Raw genomic sequence first — 23,401 nt, 5'->3', positions numbered from 1 at the left:
TGTGCTTATGTGTATGCATTTGTCCTCCGCAAAGGTACCTGTTGCTCACGTCTCTCTGGCTTCCGAAGGGGTGATCAGGTGATCATGTTGACTTTGTTTCCCGAGCTCAGAGGGGAAACAGAAAGTTCCAGGGATCCGTGAAAACCAGCATCGTGCCCGTGCTCATTTTTCCGGTTTGCAAACAGGCTGTATGGGAGACTCCCCGTGTTGCAGGAAACAGGAATCCACCGTCAGGCCGTCATGCACGGGACGTCTCTTCTCTGTGCTTTTGCTCTCATTTTCTACAGAAACAGGAACAGGATCCACGCAGCTGCGTGTATGAGACACTCGCGGCAACGGCGACACCCACAGACGTCGGCGCCTTCACGGAGAGAGGGCGAGAAAACTCAAGACGGTCGTGGGGGTGGACTTCTGAACTCCACCTTTCCCTGGCCGACACCCCGGCCCCCGCCCCGCCCCGGTAAAGTGTTGGGGCCCAGAGAGAGACTTTCAGTTTCCGTGGATTCCTGGGGAACCCCGGAGAGCTGCCCCAAAGCCCCCCTTTTCCTTCCCTCGGCCGCTCTGGCCCCAACCCCACCCATCCCTCAAGGCCCTGGTGCGTTTGGTTTCCGGCTCGAGAGGGCGGGCTGTCCCGCCCTTGGTCCCCGGAGCTCATGCATATTCATGAGGGGGGTGGGGCAGCTAGGTCTTTATAAGAACGGTCTCTGGATGGTGGGGCCGGACTCTTGGGTCGACCTGCCTGCGGTGCGGTGTCCAGAGGTTGACTGAGGCGCACCGGAACCGGCCGGCCGGCCTCTGTGTTCCTGTGTCTGTCTGTGACACTCGGGCCCGGTCTCTCCGCGATGGCTCTCCCCACAGCTCCTGGCAGCCCTCTCCCCGCGGAAGCCCGAGAGCGAGGACGGCGAAGCAGACTCGTTTGGACCCCGAGCCAAAGGGATGCCCTGCGAGAGTCCTTGGAGCAGAACCCGTACCCGGGCATGGCCACCAGAGAAAGCTGGCCCAGGCCATCGGCATTCCAGAGCCCAGGGTCCAGATTTGGTTTCAGAATGACAGATCGCGCCGGCTGAGGCAGCACCAGCGGGAATCCAGGTCCTGGCCTGGGCCCCGCGGCCCGCCAGAAGGCCGGCGAAAGCGGACCGCCGTGACCCAGTCCCAGACCTCCGTGCTCCTCCGAGCTTTCGAGCGAGAGCGATTTCCGAACTTCGCCACCAGGGAGGATCTGGCCAGAGAGACGGGCCTCCCGGAGTCCAGGATTCAGATCTGGTTTCAGAATCGAAGGGCCAGGCATCCAGGCCCAGGTGAGAGGGCACCCACGCACGCAGGGGGCCTGTGCAATCCGGCCCCTGGGGGGTGCCACTCTCCTCCTCCCTCGGTCGCCCTCACCCACACCGGGGCGTGGGAAAAGGCGCTCCCGGCGCCCCACGCCCCACGTGCCCTGCGCGCCAGGGGCTCTCCCACAGGGGGCTTCCGGGAGCCAGGCCGCCGCGCCGCCGGCAGAAGGAATCTCGAAACCTGCCCCCGGCACTAGTGGGTTCGCTGCCCTGGCTCTTCCGGAGGTGGCGCTTCCCCACTCTCAGGCTCTTGGCTGTCCTGCGCACCCGAGCAGATGCCAGGAGGAGCGGGACAGTCCCATCCACACAGGAGTCACACTCAGTCCAACTGAAACGGGATTTCGGATTTCGTCGTCAGTGCGTGCGTGTGTGTGTGTGTGTGTGTGTGTCTCTGTCTGTCTGTCTTTGCCCTCCACAAGGGTGCCTGTTGCTCTGGTCTCTCTGGCTTGCAATGGCGTGATCACGTTGACTGACTGCCTTCGTAATCAGCGGCGAGTCTTCCCTTCCCCCACACCTGTCTAGGATCCCTGAGTTCCAGGTCAGTCAGGTGAGACACTACACACAGGGCAGGGCTGTGCTGCCATTCTTTCCTGAGCATCTCGGGTTTCCCAGAGCCGCCCAGGTCCCGAGACGTGGGCCTTCTGCGGCGCCTGCGCGCCTCTCGGGGGAGCCAGCTGCGCTTCGAGGACCAACCCAGGCAGGGCTCTCACCCCTCCTCTCCCCTACCCCACCACACAGACACGAGTCCCTGCGCAAACGCAGGTGCTGCTTTTTCCAGGCGGCAGGGAAAGCGGGTAGAGATCGTGAGAGCCTCCCAGGCAGAGAGGGAGGGAGAAATTAAGAGAGGAAAGGACAGAATGGAGGGAGAAAGGGAAGGAGTGAAAGAGGGAGAAAATAAGGAAGGGAGACATGGAGAGAGGGAGGAAGGGAAGGAGGTATGCAGGGAGGCAGGAAGGCATGGAGGGAGGCTGCTTGTGTGAGATACTCGCGGCAATGGCGACACCCACAGACATTGGCACCTTTCCGGACTGAGGGTCCAGAAAACTCAAGACTCTCATGGGGGTTTACTTCCTCACTGCGCACCACCCACCACCCATGTAACGTGTTCCAGCCCATAGGGAGGCCTTCAGTTTCTGTAGAATTCCTGTGGAACCCCGGAGAGCCAGCCCCAGCGCCCCCTTTTTCCAGTTTTCTGGAAACGCCTTGCCGGATCCATAGGCAAGCCTAACTTCCTTTTTGCCTTTTCTGCTTCCCCGCTCCACTTTCACCTGCCCACGGGTGCCCTGCCAGCCTACATGCCATCCACGGGAAGCACCTTGAAGCTAAACGCAGACCCGAGACTCTGGGCCAAGGAGGTCCTTATTTTTCCTCGTTGGGGTGAAGGGTAGACATAAAGGATGTAGATTTTAGATACAGAGTGAAAGTAGTGAAGGGAGTAAAGTGTATATTCACAGAGGTGTTTGAAGGTAAGAACAAATCAAAACGTAAATTTGTATAAGTCCATAGAAAACAAATTGTAAAAATCAGACCATAAATAAAATTTCAGTAAGAAAGTAGGCCGGCCTGGTGTCTCATAGTTGTAATACCAGCACTTTTGGAGGCTGGGGTTGGCAAATCAGTTGAGGTCAGTAGTTCCAGGTCAGTCCTGCTCGCATGGTGAATAATTTTTTCTATGAATAATTCAAAATATTTGGTGGGTGTGGTTGTGCATGCCTGAATTTTGACGACTTTGGAGGCTTTGGCAGTAGAGCCTCTTACACCGGGGAGGCAGAAGTCGCAGTGAAGTAAGATCATGTGATGGCACTTTCGCCTGTGTGATAGCTTGAGACTTCATTTCTAGAAAAAGAACAAGAAATAAAGAAAGCAGGAAAGAATGAATGAATGAATAAAATGAAAGAAGGAAAGAAAGATAATGAGAAAGAAGAAAAAAGGAATAGAAAAGGCAAAAGAAAGGGAAAAAATTACAGAAAAGCAAACAACTGTGTTTTTGAAAAGATAGATTTGACACACCGTTTACAAGATTAAATAAGAAAGAAAAGATAAGATCCAAATACAATTTTTGTAGCAATGAAAATCCCAGGACTCTGTTTTACTACTGAATTCTACCAAACACTTAAGGAACCGATAGTAATCTCATTTAAACTATTTCAAAATTAAAGAAGTAGGTAACACTTTCAATCTGTTCTATTAGGTCAGCATTATCATGATACCAAAATCATTAAAAGACACATCAAGGTCGGGCATGGTGGCTCACGTCTGTAATTCCAGCACTTTGTGAGGCTGAGGCAGGCAGATGACTTGAGGTTAGGCCTTCAAGACCAGCATGACCAACATCATGAAACTCTGTCTCTACCAAAAATACAAAAAGTAGCCAGGCGTGGTGGTTGGCGACAGTAATTTCAGGTACTCCAGACACTGAGGCAGAAGAATTTCTTGAAACTGGGAGGCGGAGGTTTCAGTGAGCCCAGATTATGCCACTTCACTTTAGCCTGAGCAACAGAGCAAGACTCCATGTCAAAACAACAAACAAAAAGACACATCAGCAAAGAAAGCAATAAGCCATTATGTTTGATGAATATTAATTTAAAAACTTCTGGGCCGGGCACGGTGGCTCAAGCCTGTAATCCCAGCACTTTGGGAGGCCGAGGCCAGTGGATCACGAGGTCAAGAAATCGAGACCATCCTGGTCAACATGGTGAAACCCCGTCTCTACTAAAAATACAAAAATTAGCTGGGCATGGTGGCGCACGCCTGTAATCCTAGTTACTCGGAAGGCTGAGGCAGAATTGTTTGAACCCAGGAGGCGGAGGTTGCGGTGAGCCGAGATCGCGCCATTGCACTCCAGCCTGGGTAACAAGAGTGAAACTCCATCTAAAAAAAAAAACTTTTAACAAAATACCAGCAAACTAAATTGAATAAGATGATTAAAAGGTCACATCATGACCTAGTGGGATTCATCCCAGTGAAGCAAGCATAGTCCAACTTATGCAAATCAATGTGATACATCATATGAACAGAATGAAGGACAAAAACCATATGATTATTTCAAATGATGCTAAAAAAGCATTTAGTATAATTCAACATTTCTTTATGATCAAATTTTCAAAACGTGGCTATAAAGGAATATACTTTAACACAAATGCTGGCGAAAACCACCATAGAAATTGTACTAATTTAGATTCTCACCAATAGTTTGACTGAGAAAAGGGAACTCAGGTAAACTTGTTAGGAATATAAATTAGTACCATCACTAAAAAAAAAAAAATAAGTTTGGAGGTTTTTCAACAAACTGAAAATAGATCTGTTATATAATCCCTGAAAACGACTGCTAGGTATATACCCAACATGAGAAAATCAGTGTCCCAGTGAGCTGTCTGCACTATCATGTCTATTTCAGCACTTCAAAATAACCAAGGTTTGGAATTAACCTGTGTCCATCAATAGATATAAAGAAAATGTGACACGTATACATAGTAAGTACTATTCAGCTATTAAAAAAGAATACAATCCTGTCATTTGCAAGGACATGGATAGAAGATTATTATGCTAACTAAGATAAACCAGGCATTGAAAGACAAACTTCCTACGTTCTCACTCGTTTGTGGGAACTAAAAATTAAAACAGTTGAACTCATGGAGATAGAGAGTATTGTGACAGTTATGAAAAACATATTTTACCACAATTTCGGCTTAGGGGTTGGCTCTGTGTGAATATCAGTGGATCACTTGTTTTATCTTAATGAATTACAATGGAAACTTACAAAGCCATAGAAAGCAATGGAGAACTGATCCATAGAAAAACCATAAATAAGCCTAGAAAACATTCTTCTAAGTGAAAGGAGCCAGAAGGAAAAACTCAAATACTATCTGATTTTACTTATATAAAAAGCCAAGAACAGGCAGGTTCTCGAAGTAAAACCTCATGGTTTCTGTAAAGTATGATCATGCCTTCTCTACAGTCCCTCAATATCTGAACTCACTCCAGCATTTACTCAAATATCCAAAGCCCAAAGTCTCATCTGACACAGGCTGCAGTCTCTTCTGTCCCTGAACCTCTGTAATACAAAGCAAGTTAGCTACTTACAAGGTAAAACAATTGTACAAGCATTGAATAAGCATTCCAGCCAAAAGGAAGAAATTTGCCAGAAAGAAGCACAAAATACAGATGTGACTATAGACCGCATGCAAGTCAAGAACCCAGCAGGCCAGTCATTTAAACCTTCAGCTCCAAAATTACCTTTTTCAAATCTATGTCCCACATTCTGAGCACAGGGTGGTGTGATGGCTGGGCTCCCAAGGCTTTCAGCAGCTCTGCACCTGTGGCTTTGCAGGGTTTATCCCACAAAGCCGCCCTCATGAACTGGGCTGGTGTTGAGTGCCTATAGCTTTTTTTTTTTTTTTTTTTGAGATAGAGTTTCACTCTTGTTACCCAGGCTGGAGTGCAATGGCGCGATCTCGGCTCACCGCAACCTCCACCTCCTGGGTTCAGGCAATTCTCCTGCCTCAGCCTCCTGAGTGGCTGGGATTACAGGCACACACCACCATGACCAGCTAATTTTTTGTATTTTAGTAGAGACGGGGGTCTCACCATGTTGACCAGGATGTTTCGATCTCTTGACCTCATGATCCACCCACCTCGGCCTCCCAAAGTGCTGGGATTACAGGCGTGAGCCACCACGCCCGGCCCGCCTGTAGCTTTTTAAAACCCAAAGTGCAAGCTGTTGGTGGGTCTATAAATCTGGGGTCTGGAGAAAGGTGCCTCCCTGTGTGGAGGCTCCAACCTTATATGTTTCTTCTGTACTGACGTGTAAAGATTTTCCATGGGGCTCTGCCTCTTCAAGAAGCTTCTCCCAGGACACCCAGGTTTTACTGTATATCCTCTGGAGTCTAGATGAAGACTCCTAAGCCTCTAGTCTCCTGCTCTGTGCACCTGCTGGCTTAACACACGTGGAAGCCATTGAGGCTTGGAGCTTGCACCATCCGAAGCAGTGACCTAAGCTGTACCTGTGCATCTTTGAATAATGGCTGGAGCTGGAGCTGCAGCAGGAGCCGCAGGTATGCAGGCAGCAGTGTCCTGAGGGTGCTCATAGAAGCGGGGCCATGGGACTGGCTCAAAAAGCCATCTATTCTCTCCTAGGTTCCAGGGCCTGTGACAGCAAGGTTGTCTGAAATGCCTTTTCCCATTATTTTGACTATTAGCACTGGGCTCCATTGTATGCAAATTTTTGAACTCTTACTGAAATTTTACACTGAAAATCGGCTTTTCTCTTTGACCATTTGGCCAGGCTGCAAATTGTCCAAACTTTTAAGCTCTGCTTCTCATTTAAATAAATGTTTCAACTTGAGGTTATTTATTTGGTCACACATAAGACCACAGAATCTTTGACACAAACAGGACACCTCTTAAGCTTTGGTGCATAGATGTTCATTCCACCAAATACAACCTAAATCATCACCCTTAAGTTCAAAGTTTTACAGTCTCCAGGGCAGGGGCACTGTGCAGCCACGTTCTCTCCTAAGGCAAAACAAAAGTAAACTTGGCTCTTGTTTTCAGTAAGTTCCTCATTTTTATCTGAGATCTTCTAAGCCCGGCCTTCACTGTCCTTCCATCTATAATCCTTTTAATTATAACTATTTAGCAAGTCTCTACAATAGGCTAAACTTTTTCTTACCTTTCTGTCTTCTTCAAGGCCTCCAAACTCTCCAACCTCTGGCTGTTAGCCACTTCTGAACCTGCTTCTACATTTTCAGCTACCTTTGTTGCAACCTGGCAATGTGCTAAAAGAAGAAAAGCCCATTTAGGGTAGAAAATTCACAGAGACTTCAGATATTTGCGTGAAAAGAAGCTGAGTGTTGATTCCCGAGACAGTGGTGAAAATCCCTTGAGGACATCTCATAGCTTCATTTCACAGCTCTAATTTTCTGTGTAATCATAAAGAGGTTAGATTGCCTAAAGGGTTAGGCAGGCTGTAAAGAAAGCTTAGAGACTTTTGCTTCTGGGCAAACTCGAGAAGCCTCTCAATGATACTAGAAGACCAAGAAGCAATGGGATGTTTCATCTGGCAGTAGTAGGAGAAAGACTGAGAAAGAGGTACCACACCCTGTCATACAACCAGATCTCCTTAGAACTCACTATCAGGAAAAGACAGTGCTTAAGCATTTGTGAAAGATCTGCCCCCAACACACCCCCACTTTACTCCCCACCCCTCACTGTTTCCAGGCAGAACCTCTTGAAAAACTTCTATAGGGCAGTGCAGAAGAAAAATACAGACTTGTGTTGTATCGGACCGAGCACAGAAAGTCAACACCAAGACAAAAGTATGCCAAATTGCAGGGTTTATTGCCGGCGACCACGGAGGACTCACGTCTCTCCAACCCGTGGCCCCGAAAGAAGAGAGACAAGATCTTTTATACCCACTAAACCACTTTGGGAGTTGGGGTAAGGAGCAGAGATGAAAACCTTCAGATATCTCGGTGGGCTGTGAATCACCTCCTGGGTAGGAGAGGAGGGTGATGGGCTCCGGACATTCCGAGGCCTAGGGGAGAGATTTGCAGAACTTAAGATAACCATTTGCTTACACATCGTCTGGGTGGGAGTTACTTGGGGCCAGAATGGAATTATTCAGGGGTGCTTACTCTGGCCATTACCGATGATCAAAGGCCAGCAATTCTGGCAGTTACAGATAAGAGGAAGTATGCAGCTTTACCTTTTTGCAAAGTAAATTAGCAGTTTACAGAAACCAAGGTTAGCAGTCCTTGCGAGGAGAATAGAAACAGTTTTGTCTTTTATAAAATGGCAGTGTACAGGTTCTAACTCTAGGCTAGCTATATCACAATATAAAGGCAGAGCCTCTCTTTGTTAGACAAGCTGGGTTATTTAGACAAATCATCGCCTGGCTCCCGGCCATAATAATAATAATAATAATAATAATAATAATAATAAACTCCTTCCTTCCCCGTTAGGTGTTCCAGAGCTCTGTTTCTCGCAGCCACTCCTGCTATCCTTTGCCTCTGCAGCAGGCTACTTTCCCTTCCTACTCTCCAACACTCTCTCACAACCTTACTATAAACCTATTCCTCCCCACCTTACCCAATCATTTTTTCCTTCATGCTCACCAACCTCCAGTCTATGATTGAATAACCTCCTACCAGACCCCACCTTCAACGTTTGGGAATACAATTCCACATGAGTTTTGGTTGGGAAACACGGCAAATCATATTATTCTGACCCTGACACTCTGAATCTCATGTCCTCAGAGAACAAAATACAAACAAGTATTTTCAAATGTTTCCAAAAATCTGAGCACATTTCAACAGTAATTCAAACGTAAAAAGTTCAAAGTCTCATCCAAAACAAGGCTACAGTCCCTTCTGCCTGTGAATCCCTGAATTTAAAAGGGAGGTCTTGTCTTTCAAGATACAATGATGGTACACGCATGAGCAAGCTTGCTAAGGCAAAATGTGCAGTCCAATGGGAAAAAAACATTCCATTAAAGTAACACAAGGAGAAACAGGCCCAATGTAAGTTCAAAAGCCAGAAGGTCAGTATTCATTTATCATGGGAATTCACTATCTATCACCCAGACAGCATTAAGAAGATAGTGTTAACCATTTGTGCCCCACACCCTCACTTCCAAATGCCACCGTCCACCATGATTAAATCACCTTCCAGCAACCGCTTCCTTTAACATACCCCATATTACATTTCACATGAGTTCTGGCAGGGACACGGAGCCGAACCATATTATTCTTCCCTTGGCCCACCAAATCTCATGTCCTCCTCACATTGCAAAATAAAATAAGGCCTTCTCTGCAGTCCCCCAATGTCTTAACTCATTCCAGCATTTACTCAAATGTTCGAAACCCAAAGTCCCATCAGAGACAAGGCAGCAGTCTTCTCTGCCCCTGAGCCTCTGAAATACAAAGCAAGTATAATAGAGACTATACCGTCTAATTCTTTTTTCTCTCCGTTTTCTAATTTATTACTATAAGGTTTTTTATATTGGTCTCCAGGGGTTTAAAAATATCAATTGTTGGGGCCGGGTGCAGTCGCTCACTCCTGTAATCCCAGCACTTTGGGAGGTCCAGGCGGGTGGATCACAAGGTCAAGAGATCAAGACCATCCTGGTCAACATGGTGAAACCCCGTCTCTACTAAAAATACAAAAAATTAGCTGGGCATGGTGGCGCGTGCCTGTAATCCCAGCTACTCAGGAGGCTGAGGTCGGAGAATCGCCTGAACCCAGGAGGTGGAGGTTTTGGTGAGCCAAGATTGTGCCATTGCACTCCAGCCTGGGTAATAAGAGCAAAACTCCGTCTCAAAATATATATATATATATATATATATATATATATATATATATATCAATTGTTTTAATAACATGTATTAATATTTAAGTTAGTTTTTTTTCAACATTGCTCTAGGTCTGTGTATTTTACTGTTGATTTTACTCATTTGTGTTATATTCTCTGTAATAATTGTTCTGTATTTTATTATCTACCTTATGCTTTATTGCTACACATTACTGTATTTCACCTATGCTTCTTTTTGTAAATTCCAGAGACTGACATCTAGCATGCATATTGTCGGCATCCTCTATTCTAGTAAGTAAATTTGCAGTTATCTTATTTTGCCTAAAACTTTTTTTTTTTTTTGAGACAGAGTTTCCCTCTTGTTACCCAGGCTGGAGTGCAATGGTGCGATCTCGGCTCACCACAACCTCCGCCTCCTGGGTTCAGGCAATTCTCCTGCCTCAGCCTCCTGAGTAGCTGGGATTACAGGCACGCGCCACCATGCCCAGCTAATTTTTTGTATTTTTAGTAGAGACAGGGTTTCACCATGTTGACCAGGATGGTCTCGATCCCTTGACCTCGTGATCCACCCGCCTCGGCCTCCCAAAGTGCTGGGATTACAGGCTTGAGCCACCGCACCTGGCCTGCCTAATACTCTTGAATTAAATAGAGTGAGCAGCTTTGATGTGAAGGATTTAAACTGTCTTTTAGTCTAAAAAAATAATATTCAGTAGGAGTATTTCCCAGTTATAATCTTTAAAATTCTTTAATATACTATTTCAAAAATATTATTATATCATGAATAACAAAGCTAATCTCTTTGATTAAAATATTTTATATTTGGTAAAAATTTCTTTGAGATCAAAATATTTCAGTGACCTACTTGTGCTGAAAAATGTGATGTAAAACCCACTTTCTACATATGTCAATTAGAACGAGCATGTGTGTCATATTGTTGAAATTGTTGAATAATCAGTAAATGCTATCTATGTTATCACAAATATAATCACAAAGCGTCTTTTAAAATTTTCCACTGTGGTCAAAGAATTGTACATTTTACTTCATGATACCTTTAAAAATTCTCCCTTGAATATTTCAAAGCAACAATTATCTTCCCTGCAAAATAAACAATGACCTATATGCTCGGACACCTTGTCTTCAGCTCTTCCATGGACAGTAGACGGTTCCCCCATAGATTCATTCCCAAAGTTCAAAGCAGATACTCAGCCTTTTTTTTTTTTCATTTTATTAAGTCTTTCTTATATTTCTGTGTCCAGTTAATTTTAGGATATTTTTAATTAGTTAGTTTTATGTTACATACTCATACATGTTTTTCATTGTCTCCAAGTTGTTAGAGGCCCATTTTAAAAAGAGTTTTTACCCTTGAAATGTCTCCATTAAAGTGTTCAATAAATGAAAATTATAAAATCATTTTCAAAATATTTAATCTGTACCTGCCATTCTCACCCCATGACACATCATACGAGAACAGAGGCTCGGTTTCTGGATCACACTCTCTGTCATGTGACTGCTCACAATGGTGCTCCAACCTTGGCATGGGGAGAAGAAATGGCTGAACAACGTAGAAGCACTCAAGACAGCTCACATAAACTGGAGCTATCTGACTAGCTCAGGAGATTGTCTATTCCTGCCACAGCAGGTAGAGCTGAGCCTGGATGTCCCGGGATCACGGCCCATTGAGGACAAAGGGGCTGACTGTGGGAAAACAGGCAGTGATCGGTGCAGACGTGTTCACCAGCCACCAGCTGGGGTTAGGGTACTTAGCCAAAAATAGTGTGAAGACAGAGGAGAGGATGTAAAATGATGCAAAGGTGCTCACTAGAACAAGGATTCTTTTGGTGACTCTGGACTCCGAGGAGGACCTGGGGAAGAGCTTAGTCCTGTGAAGGTGTTGGACCCACTTCCTGTGCCCATGCAGAATAAAAACCATGGAGCCGCTGGCCCAGGTGGTGAGGCCCAAACACAAAATATGAGAAGATGATGGCAACGTTGTATGTAGTAATCCTGTAGTTCTGTTATTACCTACTGCAGAACAACATCTCAAATCTCTTTTCTGTGTATTATTTCAGTTACTCCACTTGCCAGTCACACTCCTAAGAAAAATGATCGTTACCAGCATATTCCTCAGCCAGCACAGGAGGTTGAAGGCCTCAGTGTATCTGGGAACTTGTAGTTTCAGCTCTGCCCACCTGGAATTTGTGGGGCTGATCACAATGGCCTAGAAGATACTCAGGAAGCAGGAGGTGCCCATGCACATACCCCTGATCACTCTGAAAACAGAAAACAAATTGGCACCCAATTACACAGGGGAAATGTTTCAGCCTCAAGGAGGTCACTGTCTGTGGGGCTCCTTTAGAGAGAATGACCAAGGAGTTGGCTACAGTCAGGTGCTGGAGAGTCAGATCTGTGGACATTAATGTGCATCTGGTGAAATGAATAACAATAATGGTAAAGAAGGAAGCAATTGCCCAGGAATCCTACTGTGGTTTGAGATAAGAAGATCATTCCTATGGCCACATCCCTGGAGGCCATTTGTCATTTTTCAATGACTGTTCATCTTATTCAGAGTGAGAGGATCCAGAGTGGAAACAAGAGACCTGTGGTACCATGGCAACTGAAATCCACTCTTTTCCACTTACCATTGTTTCCAAGCCGTCAATTTCCTGTTAAATTTCATTTTCTTTTTTTCTGAGAGTTCTGCTATAAAAATATACATGTGTGTATAGATAAAAATTCCTAGCCTGAGTACTATAACAGTGTTGTACATCAAACTGTTACCATTCTCTGACGTACTCTATTGTTTCCATTTGGCAAGTGAGGCAATCTTGGGGACAGGAAAACTGAATGATATTGGACTTGACAATGGACTTGACCATTGATATTGACAATGGACTTGACCGCTATGCTCTCTGAGCAACAGAAACAATTAATTTTTAAGACAAGCCAGATATTTAAAACATATTTTTGTATTTCTTTTGGGATTTTAAAAGAATGGTTGTGAGACTTGTTTTTCAATATCATCTATAGTGATCAGAGATCCAAGTAAAATATACATGAGCTGATTTTAGTATAATATTAAAAGAGTATTACATATGACCAAATGGAATCTATTAAATGCAAAAATGGAATTAAAAGAGGAAGTTATTTTCCATCTTAACCATGAAGGAGCGCACAATGGAATGACCACGTGCTAAGTAAGAGAGCAGGAAAATGAGTAGGAGGTGAAACATTGCGGAGAATAAATTAAATCACCATGAATGTATAAAGAAAATGAGTAGTTGTGAATGCAAAAATATCAAATATAGTATTCAATGTCAGAATGGTTAACTGTCTGAAAACTCAAGTCCATTAGGCAAAAGAAAAACTGAAGGTAAAAATTATACATTGACTCAAAACAGTACTAAGATGAGCACTGATCCCAGGACTGGCATGAAAACATTTTTAAACCAGAGGATAGATCACAAAATAATGCAATTATGAGAACTGCTGAAGAGCATAACATTTTTTTCCTACCACAAAAAGCTGAGGTCAGTTACTTTTCTTTGCTGATTTCATGAAGGAAAACAGTCTCACCATAGTAAAGAGACAACAGATTTTTTTCTGTCCTGACACAGTTATGTTCTCCATTTGGTATATTCTATGCACAGAGTTGGTGAAAACACTATATTTACTATTTCCAAACAGAATAAGGTAAGTCAATTGGCTATATCTTATACATGATTACAGGCATGGAGGTGTTATAGAAACACCTCTATGAATATTGCAAATATTCATGTAAATAAGACAGCAGCTGGCAAATTAATTTCCAAATTATATTAGGTATCTTAAAAATAGGCTGAGTGTGATGGCTCATGCCTATAATCCCAACACTTTGGAAAGCTGAGGCAAGAGGATTGCTTGAGGCCAGGAGACCAGCCTGAGCAACACAGGGAGAGCTTGTCTCTGCAGATTTTTTTAAAAATTTGCCGAATGCAGTGGCACATGACTGTGGTCTCAGCTACTCAGGAGGCTGAGGTGGGAAGATTGCTTGAGCTGAGGTATTCGGGGCTGCAGTAAGCCACAATTGCACCACTTCACTTCAGCCTGAGCAATAGAATAAGGCCCTGTCTCCTTATTCTATTCTATAAAAAAAAAAAGATTTCATGACTTTATTGAGACAAATAATGATAAACAGCGAGGATTACATTAAATGAGAAGCAGTTAGGGGCTGGTTTGTGGTCTCGACCTTCATGGCTTTTGTAGGTCTCTAAGAATGTGTTTTTTTAAATCTGGGTGCTCCTTGGATTGATTCTTTTAGCGTTATGTAATGCTCTTTTTGTTTTTTTTGATCTTTGTTAGTTCAAATTCTGTTTGTCAGAAACTATGATTACAACCCCTGCCTTTGCTTCTGCTTTTATTTGCTTGGTAAATTTTTCTTTTCTTTTCTTTTTAATTTTGAGCCTATTTGTGGGATTTGCATGTGGGATTGGTCTTTTATTTATTTATTTTTTTGAGACGAAGTTTCACTTTTTTTTGGCTGGAGTGGTGGTGTGCAATGATGTGATCTCAGCTCACCACAACCTCCATTTCCTGGGTTCAAGTGATTCTCCTGCCTCAGCCTCCCAAGTAGCTAGGATTACAGATATGTACCACCATGACTGGCTAATTTTGTATTTTTGGTAGAGAGTCTTTAACTCTCAACCTCAGGTGATCTGCCTGCCTTCGCCTCTCAAGTGCTGGGATTACATGTGTGAGCCACTGCACCCAGCCCATGAGATGGGTCTCTTAAATATCGCACAGCAATGAGTCTTGACTCTTTATTTAACTTCCATTCTGGGTCTTTTAATTGGAGCATTTAGCCCATTTACATTTAAGGTTAATATGTTTTGTGTGAATCTGATCCTGTCTTCATGGTGCTGGCTAGTTATTTTGCAGACTTGGTGTTGTTTCACGGTGTCATTAGTCTTTGTACTTGAGTGTGTTTTTGTGGTGGCTGGTAATTCTTTTTCTTTTCCATATTTACTTCTTTTAAAACCTCTTTCAAGGCAGGCCTCATGGTGATGACAGGTTTCTTCAGCATTTGCTTGTCTGACAAGGATTTTATTTCTCCTTCACTTATAAAGCATTATTTTGCTGGATCTGAAATTCTTGGTTAAAAATTATTTTCTTGGCCAAACACGATGGCTCCCAGCACTTTGGGAGGCCGAGGCGGGTGGATCACGAGGTCAAGACATTGAGACCATCCTGGTCAACATGGTGAAACCCCATGTCTCCTAAAAATACAAAAATTAGCTGGGCATGGTGGTGCGTGCCTGTAGTCCCAGCTACTCCTGAGGCTGAGGCAGAAAAATTGCTTCAACCCAGGAGGCAGAGGTTGCAGTGAGCAGAGGTCGTGCCATTGCACTCACTCCAGTCTGGGTAACAACAGCGAAACTCGGTCTCAAACACAAAAACAAACAAACAAACAAAAAACAATCAGGCTCTTCTTTTTTCTTTCTTTTTTTTTTTTCAGATGGAGTTTCACTCTGGTTGCCCAGGCTGGAGTGCAATGATGCGACCTCGGCTCACTGCAACCTCCACCTCCAGAGTTCAAGTGATTCTCCTGTCTCAACCTCTTGAGTAACTGGGTTTGCAGGCTCTTGCCACTTCACCCGTCTAATTTTTGGTATTTTTAGTAGAAATAGGGTTTCGCCATTTTGTCCAGGCTGGTCTCCAACTCCTGACCTCAGGTGTTTCGCCCGCCTCCGCCTCGCAAAGTGCTGGGATTACAGGCAAGACAGGCTGTTTTGTAGGGCTGCTGTGATTCGCTTGGAATTCACTTAAGACTTTGAGTTTCTCTCACACCTGGAGATGTCACCAGTGGAGCCTGCAGAACAGCAGAGATGACTGCCTGCTCCCTTCTCTGAGATCTTATTTTTTCTTGTTTTTTAAAAAAAGAAAAATATAAATGCCGCCCCAGCCAGGCTGAGGACCGGGGAGCACAGCGAGGTCGGGCCGGATTCCATACCCCTATGCCTCCCAACACAAACCCCACAGGCGGGGAGGAGAGGCAAGGGGCCCCCGCGGGCAGGACGAGAAGAGTGTTCCCATTGACTATGAATGTCCGTCCCTCCCCCACCGCGGAACGGTCGCGGCCCGGGAGAGCGTGACGTCACCACGTCGATTGGAAAATCTCTGAGATCTTAATCTCAGAGGGGCACCAACCTGATGACAGTGGGAACACTCTTTTATAAGTTGTCTGGCAATGTCTGTTGTGGGGAGGGGTCTCACCAAGTCAGGATGCCCAAGATTGGGAAGCACTTAACAAAGCTCTCTGGCTGCCCCTTGGTGGAGGGGGCATGCTGCACAGGGGGAAATTCCATACATCTGTACTGCCCGGTTGCTCAGAGCCAGCAGGGGGAAAGAATAAGTCTGCTGATCTGCAGAAACCACCTCATTGTTAGAGTTTTATGTGTTTCTTGGAGACATATTTTTTTTCATTTCCTGTTTTACTTCCTTAATTTTTAACTTTGTTGTGACATGCTTTGATTCCTTTTTTATTTTGTATTGTATATTTTCTATAAATATAATGCAACCATCTTGTAGCATACTGTAACCATCTTAACAAATAAAGATTACATAAAACATCTTTTTTTTTTTTTGAGACGGAGTTTCGCTCGTTACCCAGGCTGGAGTGCAATGGCGCGATCTCGGCTCACCGCAACCTCCGCCTCCTGGGTTCAAGCAATTCTCCTGCCTCAGCCTCCCGAGTAGCTGGGACTACTGGTGTGCACCACCATGCCCAGCTAATTTTTGTATTTTTAGTAGAGACGGGGTTTCACCATGTTGACCAGGATGGTATCGATCTCTTGACTTCGTGATCCACCCGCCTCGGCCTCCCGAAGTGCTGGTATTATAGGCTTGAGCTACCGCGCCCGGCCTACATAAAATGTCTTAAAGTTAAGGCCCCGCGCGGTGGCTCACGCCTGTAATCCCAGCACTTCGGGAGGCCGATGGGGGTGGATCACGGTCAAAAGATCGAGACCATCCTGGTCAACATGGTGAAACCCCCGTCTCTACTAAAAATACAAAAATTAGCTGGGCATGGTGGTGCACGCCTGTAATCCCAGCTACTCAGGAGGCTGAGGCAGGAGAATTACTTGAACCCAGCAGGCGGAGGTTGCGGTGAGCCGAGATCCTGCCATTGCACTCCAGTCTGGGTAACAACAGTGAAACTCTCTCTCAAAAACAAAGAAAAACAAATTTAAATATTACATGGAAAGTATCTAATATAAAAGAAAGCACTTAAGAAAGACTAAGCCAGGCATGGTGGTTCATGCTTGTAATCCCTGCACTTTGGGAGGCCAAGGCAGGTGGATCCCGAGATCAGGAGTTCAAGACCAGCCTGGCAAAGATGGTGAAACCCTATCTCTACTGAAGATAAAAAAAATTAGCTGGGTGCGATGGCGGGCACCTGTAATCTAGCTACTCAGGAGGTTGAGGCAGAGAATTGCTTGAACTTAGGAGGTAGAGGTTGCAGTCAGCTGAGATCCAGCCACCACACTCCAGCCTGGGTGACAAAAGGAGATTCTGTCTCAAAAAAAAAAAGAAAAAGAGAGCCAGATGTGGTGGCTTACACCTGTAATCCCAGCACTTTGGGAGGTCAAGGCGGGTGGATCACGACTTCAGGAGTTCGAGACCAGCCTGGCCAACATGGTGAAACCACATCTCTACAAAAACTACAAAAAATTAGCTCACTGTGGTGAAGGGTGCCTGTAATCCCAGATACTCTGGAGGCTGAGGCAGGAGAATTGCTTGAACCCGAGAGGTGGACGTTGCAATCAGTCGGGATTGCACCATTTGCACTCCAGCCCAGGTGACAGTGCAAGACTCCATTTCAAAAAAATTAATTAATTAAAAAATAAATGGGGCCGGGCGCGGTGCCCCACACCTATAATCATAGCAGTTTGGGAGGCTGACGTGGGTGGATCAATAGGTCAAGAGATCGAGACCATCCTGGTCAACATGGTGAAACCCCGTCTCTACTAAAAATACAAAAAATTAGCGGGGCATGGTGGCGCATGCCTGTAATCCCAGCTACTCCGGAGGCTGAGGCAGGAGAATTACCTGAACCCAGGAGGAGGAGGCTGTGGTGAGCTGAGATCGCGCCATTGCACTCCAGCCTGGGTAATGAGAGCGAAACTCCATCTCAAAATAAATAAATAAATAAATAAATAAATAAATAAATAAATAAATGAAATGTTACCCATTAACTGGCATTATTAATAAATATTTCTATTACACAAATTCTATAGGTTTAATGTAACCTCTATCAAAATACCAGTAACATACTTCATAGAAATTTTTAAAAAGTATATCTAAAATTCATATGGTACCACAAAAGACCGTGAATAGCCGAAGCAATCAAGACAAAAGAAGTGGAGGTATCACCCTACCTGACTTTGAAATACACTATAAAGCTATGGTAACCAAAGCAGTATGGTACTTGAATAAAAAGAGAAACCTAGGTCCATAGAGCAGAAGAAAAAAGAAGGGAAATATATCCATGTATTCACAGCTAACTGATTTTAAATATAGGTGACTTTTTAAAACGAAAAAAACAGTATCTTCATTAAATGATTTTAAGAAAACTTTATATTCACATGCAGACAAAAAAAAAGTTAGACCCTCTTCTCACACCATATGTAAAAATAAACTCAAAATAAATTAGCAGCTTTAAGTCCTGAAACTCTGAAACTACTATTATCAAAAAATACACTGAATGCCCTATAACACTGGTCTGGGCGGCAAGTTTTTTGATTAAACCTAAATATTCCAGGACACAAAAGAATAAATAAGTCATATCTTCAAATTAAAAAGCTGGCTGGGCGCAATGGCTCAAGCCTGTAATCCCAGCACTTTGGGAGGCCGAGGCAGGCGGATCATGAGGTCAAGAGATCGAGACCATCCTGGTCAACATGGTGAAATCCCGTCTCTACTAAAAAAATACAAAAAATTAGCTGGGCATGGTGGCACGTGCCTGTAATCCCACCTACTCAGGAGGCTGAGGCAGGAGAATTGCCTGATCCCAGGAGGTGGAGGTTGTGGTGAGCCGAGATTGTGCCATTGCACTCCAGCCTGGGTAACAAGAGCAAAACTCTGTCTCAAAAATAAATAAATAAATAAATAAATAAATAAAAAGCTGCTGTGCAGAATCTGATACAATCAACCAAAGGTGACAACTAAAAGACTGACAAAAATATGATGAGAGGTTGATATCAAAAATATATTTTAAAAACTCAAATGACAATACAATTAAAAAACTACTAAAAATAAGCAAGTAGCTGAAATAAGTATTTTTCAAGACAAGACATACACATCTGTCCAATGGATATATTTGAAAATGCTCAATGTCAATTATTATCACAAAAAGGCAAGCCAAAATATAAAAACTATGAGATATCAACTCATTCCTGTTAGAATGACTCTCATTAAAAAGAAAAAAGTGTTGGTAAACATGTGAAGAAAAGGGAATCCTTGCAGACTTTGGTTTGAATGTGAATGAGGACAGCCATTATGAAAAACAAAATAGAGATTTCCCAAAAAACTTAACTACCATGTAATACAGCAATTGCACTACTGGATATATATACAAAACAAATAATATCAGAATGAAGAAACATTTACACTTCTGTTGTTTGCAGCACTTTTCACAATAGTTAAAATACAGAATAAACAGTTCAACATCCAATAAGTAAATGAAGACAAGGTGGTAGGTATACACAATGGAATACTATTTATTATTTTGTTTGTTTGTTTGTTTGAGACAGAGTCTCTCTCGGTGACCAGGCGCCAGGCTGGAGTGCAGTGGTGCGACCTTGGTTGACTACAACCTCCACCTCCTGGGTTCAAGCAATTCTCCTGCCTCAGCCTCCAACAAGTAGCTGGGACCACGTGTCAAGGTATTTAGAATGGAGGGTTGAAAAAATGTCTGTCAAATAATACATAATTACAGTTGACTAGGACAAATAATTTCAAGAGATTTATTGTACAACATGGTGACTACAGTTCATAATAATGTATTTGGACTTTTGAAAAACAATACAATGTCACATGATCTCACCAAAAAATGTTAACTATGTAAAAGTATTAATTACTTTCTCTGAGTTGAAGTTACAAACTAACTGCAGCAGGAATCTTTGCGAATCATTATGGAGCATCTATTACACAGCAAAACCTGCAAGGTATGTTTGCTACCTTTATATATAAAAACATCCTCATGACTTGCTGAGTGCGGTGACTCAAGCCTATAATCCCAGAACTTTAGGAGGCAGAGGCGGGTGGATCACCTGAGGCCAGGAGTTCAAGACCATCCTGGCCAACATGGTGAACCCCATCTCTACTAAAAAAAATTACCTGGGCATGATGACGCATGCCTGTCATCACACATGCCTCTAATCCCAGCTACTCAGGAGGCTGAGGCTGAGAATCACTTGAACCCAAGAGGTGGAGGTTGCAGTCAGCCAATCATGCCACTTCACCATTGCACTCCAGCCTGGGCAACAGGACTCTGTCTGAAAAAAAAAAGAAAAAAAAATCCTGAAATGACTTATGAAGACTGTCTAGTACTTAGCTGAACAAATGGACTCACTAGTTGAAAATACTTATGTCAATTATAAAAAGTGAAAGGAACAATCACTAAAGAAAAGAAAGCTTATATATTATTCTCCCATTAAAAGAACAAAATAGAGTGCACCAACTCAAGAAAGTGTAACAATACAGTAATTTTAGAATTAACATCTAAAAATTATTTTGAGTGTACTAAATTTTATAAAAATTATTGGCCGGGCACAGTGGCTCACGCCTGTAATCCCAGCACTTTGGGAGGCTGAGGCGGGTGGATCACAAGGTCAGGAGATCAAGACCATCCTAGAAAACATGGTGAAACACCGTCTCTACTAAAAAAAATACAAAAATTAGCTGGGCATGGTGGTGCGCGCCTGTAGTCACAGTTACTAGGGAGGCTGAGGCAGGAGAATTGCTTGAACCTGGGAGGCGGAGGTTGCAGTGACCCGAGATCGCGCCACTGTGCTCCAGCCTGGTGCCTGGCAACAGAGCAAGACTCTGTCTCAAAAATAAATAAATAAATATAAATATAAATAAAAATTCTTACAATCACAGACCAGTTCACATAATGAATACTTCATAAACTATTAAACAAAAAATATGCAAGAAACAAAAAAAGTAGGGGTCTAGCATAAATACTTGGAAAGTAAATACAGAGAATTTGCCTGGGAAGATGCAGAACTGTAAGTCATGGATTTTGCAGGGAGAAATTCAATACAAAGCAGAAAGTATATATTTGCTTTCAGCATTTTTTTAGATTTTTTAGTTTTATAGTAGCCACCTTAATTAAAGTAATTTTTGTTCCCATTTTGCTCTCTTCAAACTCATACTCATACAAACACACTCTAATTTTCTTACACCTAAGGTTTGTCTTTACACTAATATATATTTAACTCTATGTAAGTCAAAAGTAAGTCTGTATGTTTTTGCAGGCAGACAGGCCACAGGTTCAAAGAAAAATATATAAAGTTTGAAAAAACATTTATTAAGAATCTAAAAATGAATTATATTTATACTTGTCTATAATTTTTATTATGACCATAAAAATAACCCTGTAGTAAATAAAATTTGTACCTGTGAAAATTTTTTATATGTGTAGAATTGGATTGTTTGTAAAACGAAGGATAAATGCTAGCACTGAAGGATGCCTCACTTAATGCTGATATGACTATTACATATTCTACTCCTGTATTAAAATAAGCCATATATTGCATAAATGTATACTCATATTATGTACCCACCAGGATTAAAATAAATTTAAATGATTAAAAACAGAATAAAAATTTAACCTGGCCAGGTATGGTAGCTCATGCCTGTAATCCAAGCACTTTGGAGGCCAAGGCAGGCAAATCACCTGAGGTCGGGAGTTCAAGATCAGCCTGACCAACATGGTGAAACCCCATCTTTTTATTTTTGAGACGGAGTTTCGCCCTTGTTACCCCGGCTGGAGTGCAATGGCACGATCTCGGCTCACCACAACCTCCGCCTCCTGGGTTCAGGCAATTCTGCCTCAGCCTCCCGAGTAGCTGGGACTACAGGCTGCGCCACCATGCCCAGCTAATTTTTTGTATTTTTAGTAGAAATGGGGTTTCACCATGTTGACCAGGATGGTCTCGATCTTTTGACCTTGTGATCCACCTGCCTCGGCCTCCCAAAGTGCTGGGATTACAGGCGTGAGCCACCGAGCCCGGCAACCCTATCTTAAAAAAAAAAACTTAACCTACAGAAATAATATTCTTTAACTTATTTGCAGTTGAAAGCCACTGGCAAAAAAAATTACTAGAGATGTTAATCCATTATGTATATTGTTATGATCTTTTACCTATACCCTTGGATAAGGTGGAAGAGGTTAAAGTTTGTGGCCTAATAACGCTTCATTGAATGCACAATAGTGTTTAACATGTAAAAATTTTGAATTAAAGTATGAACTTTATTAATCAAAAATTTTAAAAATGTACTGCATTTCATTATATAAAAGTAGTTAATATACTAATTTAATTTTAAACATGTTGTCTTCATATGACAATGCACAATATTACTCTGAACATCTCCGTCATGCATCACTCAATATTGTTAACCTCTAAGAGCCTCTCCACTCAGATTTTCATCGTGCATTTTACATTTTAATGTCTTCACTTTTGTATAGAAAAGATCATAAATAATGCCCACCTAATAAAAAAGAACTTCTTGTCTAGAGGCCCAGGTGGGTGGATTACAAGGTCAGGAGTTTGAGACCAGCTTGTCCAACATGGTAAAACTACATCTCTATTAAAAATACAAAAATTAGTTGGGTGTGGTGGCAGGTGCCTGTAATCCCAGCTAATTGGGAGACTGAGACAGGAAAATTGCTTGAATCCAGGGGGTGGAGGTTGCAGTGAGCTGAGGCGTGCCACTGCACTCCAGCAACTGTCTTAAAAAAAAAAAAAAGCCAGATGCAGTGGCTCACACCTGTAATTCCATCACTTTGGGAAGCTGAGGTGGATGGATCACGAGTCTGTCCAACATAGTGAAACCCCAACCCTACTAAAAATACAATAGCTGGGTGTCATGGTACGCATCTGTAATCCCAGCAACTCAGAGGCTGAGCCAAGAGAATCGCTTGAACCCAGAGGCAGAGGATGCAGTGAACCGAGATTGCGCCACTGCACTCCAGCCTGGGCGAATGAGCAAAACTCCCTCTCAAAAGAAAAAAACAAAGCAAAACAAAAAAGAATGTCACCTATCTTTGATGCAGCAACAATTGATCCATGCTTTCATGTGTGAGTCAAACAGAAATGAAGAAACAGAATAATTTCAGGATTGAATGACATTATTATTCACTTCTCAAAAAATCTGTAATATTTTTAAGAAGTATACTTTGAATGTCATAATACCTGCAAAAAACCCTTCTGATTCTCTTAAAGTTTTATACAAAGAATTTCTCTACCAACTTTAGATTTTCTATACTCAGCACTCTGATTTAGGATATCTGATGTGTCAGTGCCTTATATATTTCTATCATAAATACTCTGATATTTGCATAGACTTAATTATGTATTAATTTTTTTAACTTTTACTGCATCTGCAAAAATATCTTCTAGTATAAACAGTTATTTTCTAAGATGTAGGCTTTGAAAAAGTGTTTTTCCAAATCTATTACATCTGCACAACTTCAATATAAATCCCCTGATGCAGA

The 23,401-nt window shown here is 43.0% G+C and overlaps 1 pseudogene; it reads left to right on the top strand.

The window, feature by feature from the left end:
• Positions 1–764: 764 nt before the first annotated feature.
• Positions 765–2,904, top strand: LOC100399799 (double homeobox protein 5-like; annotated as a pseudogene).
• The last annotated feature ends 20,497 nt before the right edge of the window (positions 2,905–23,401 follow it).

This window comes from Callithrix jacchus, chromosome 22 (genome assembly GCF_049354715.1).
Source record: "Callithrix jacchus isolate 240 chromosome 22, calJac240_pri, whole genome shotgun sequence".
In the NCBI taxonomy this organism is placed as follows: Eukaryota; Metazoa; Chordata; class Mammalia; order Primates; family Cebidae; genus Callithrix; species Callithrix jacchus.
The sequence above is the reverse complement of the archived record's forward strand: the minus strand, read 5'-3'. Positions and strand labels throughout refer to the sequence as shown.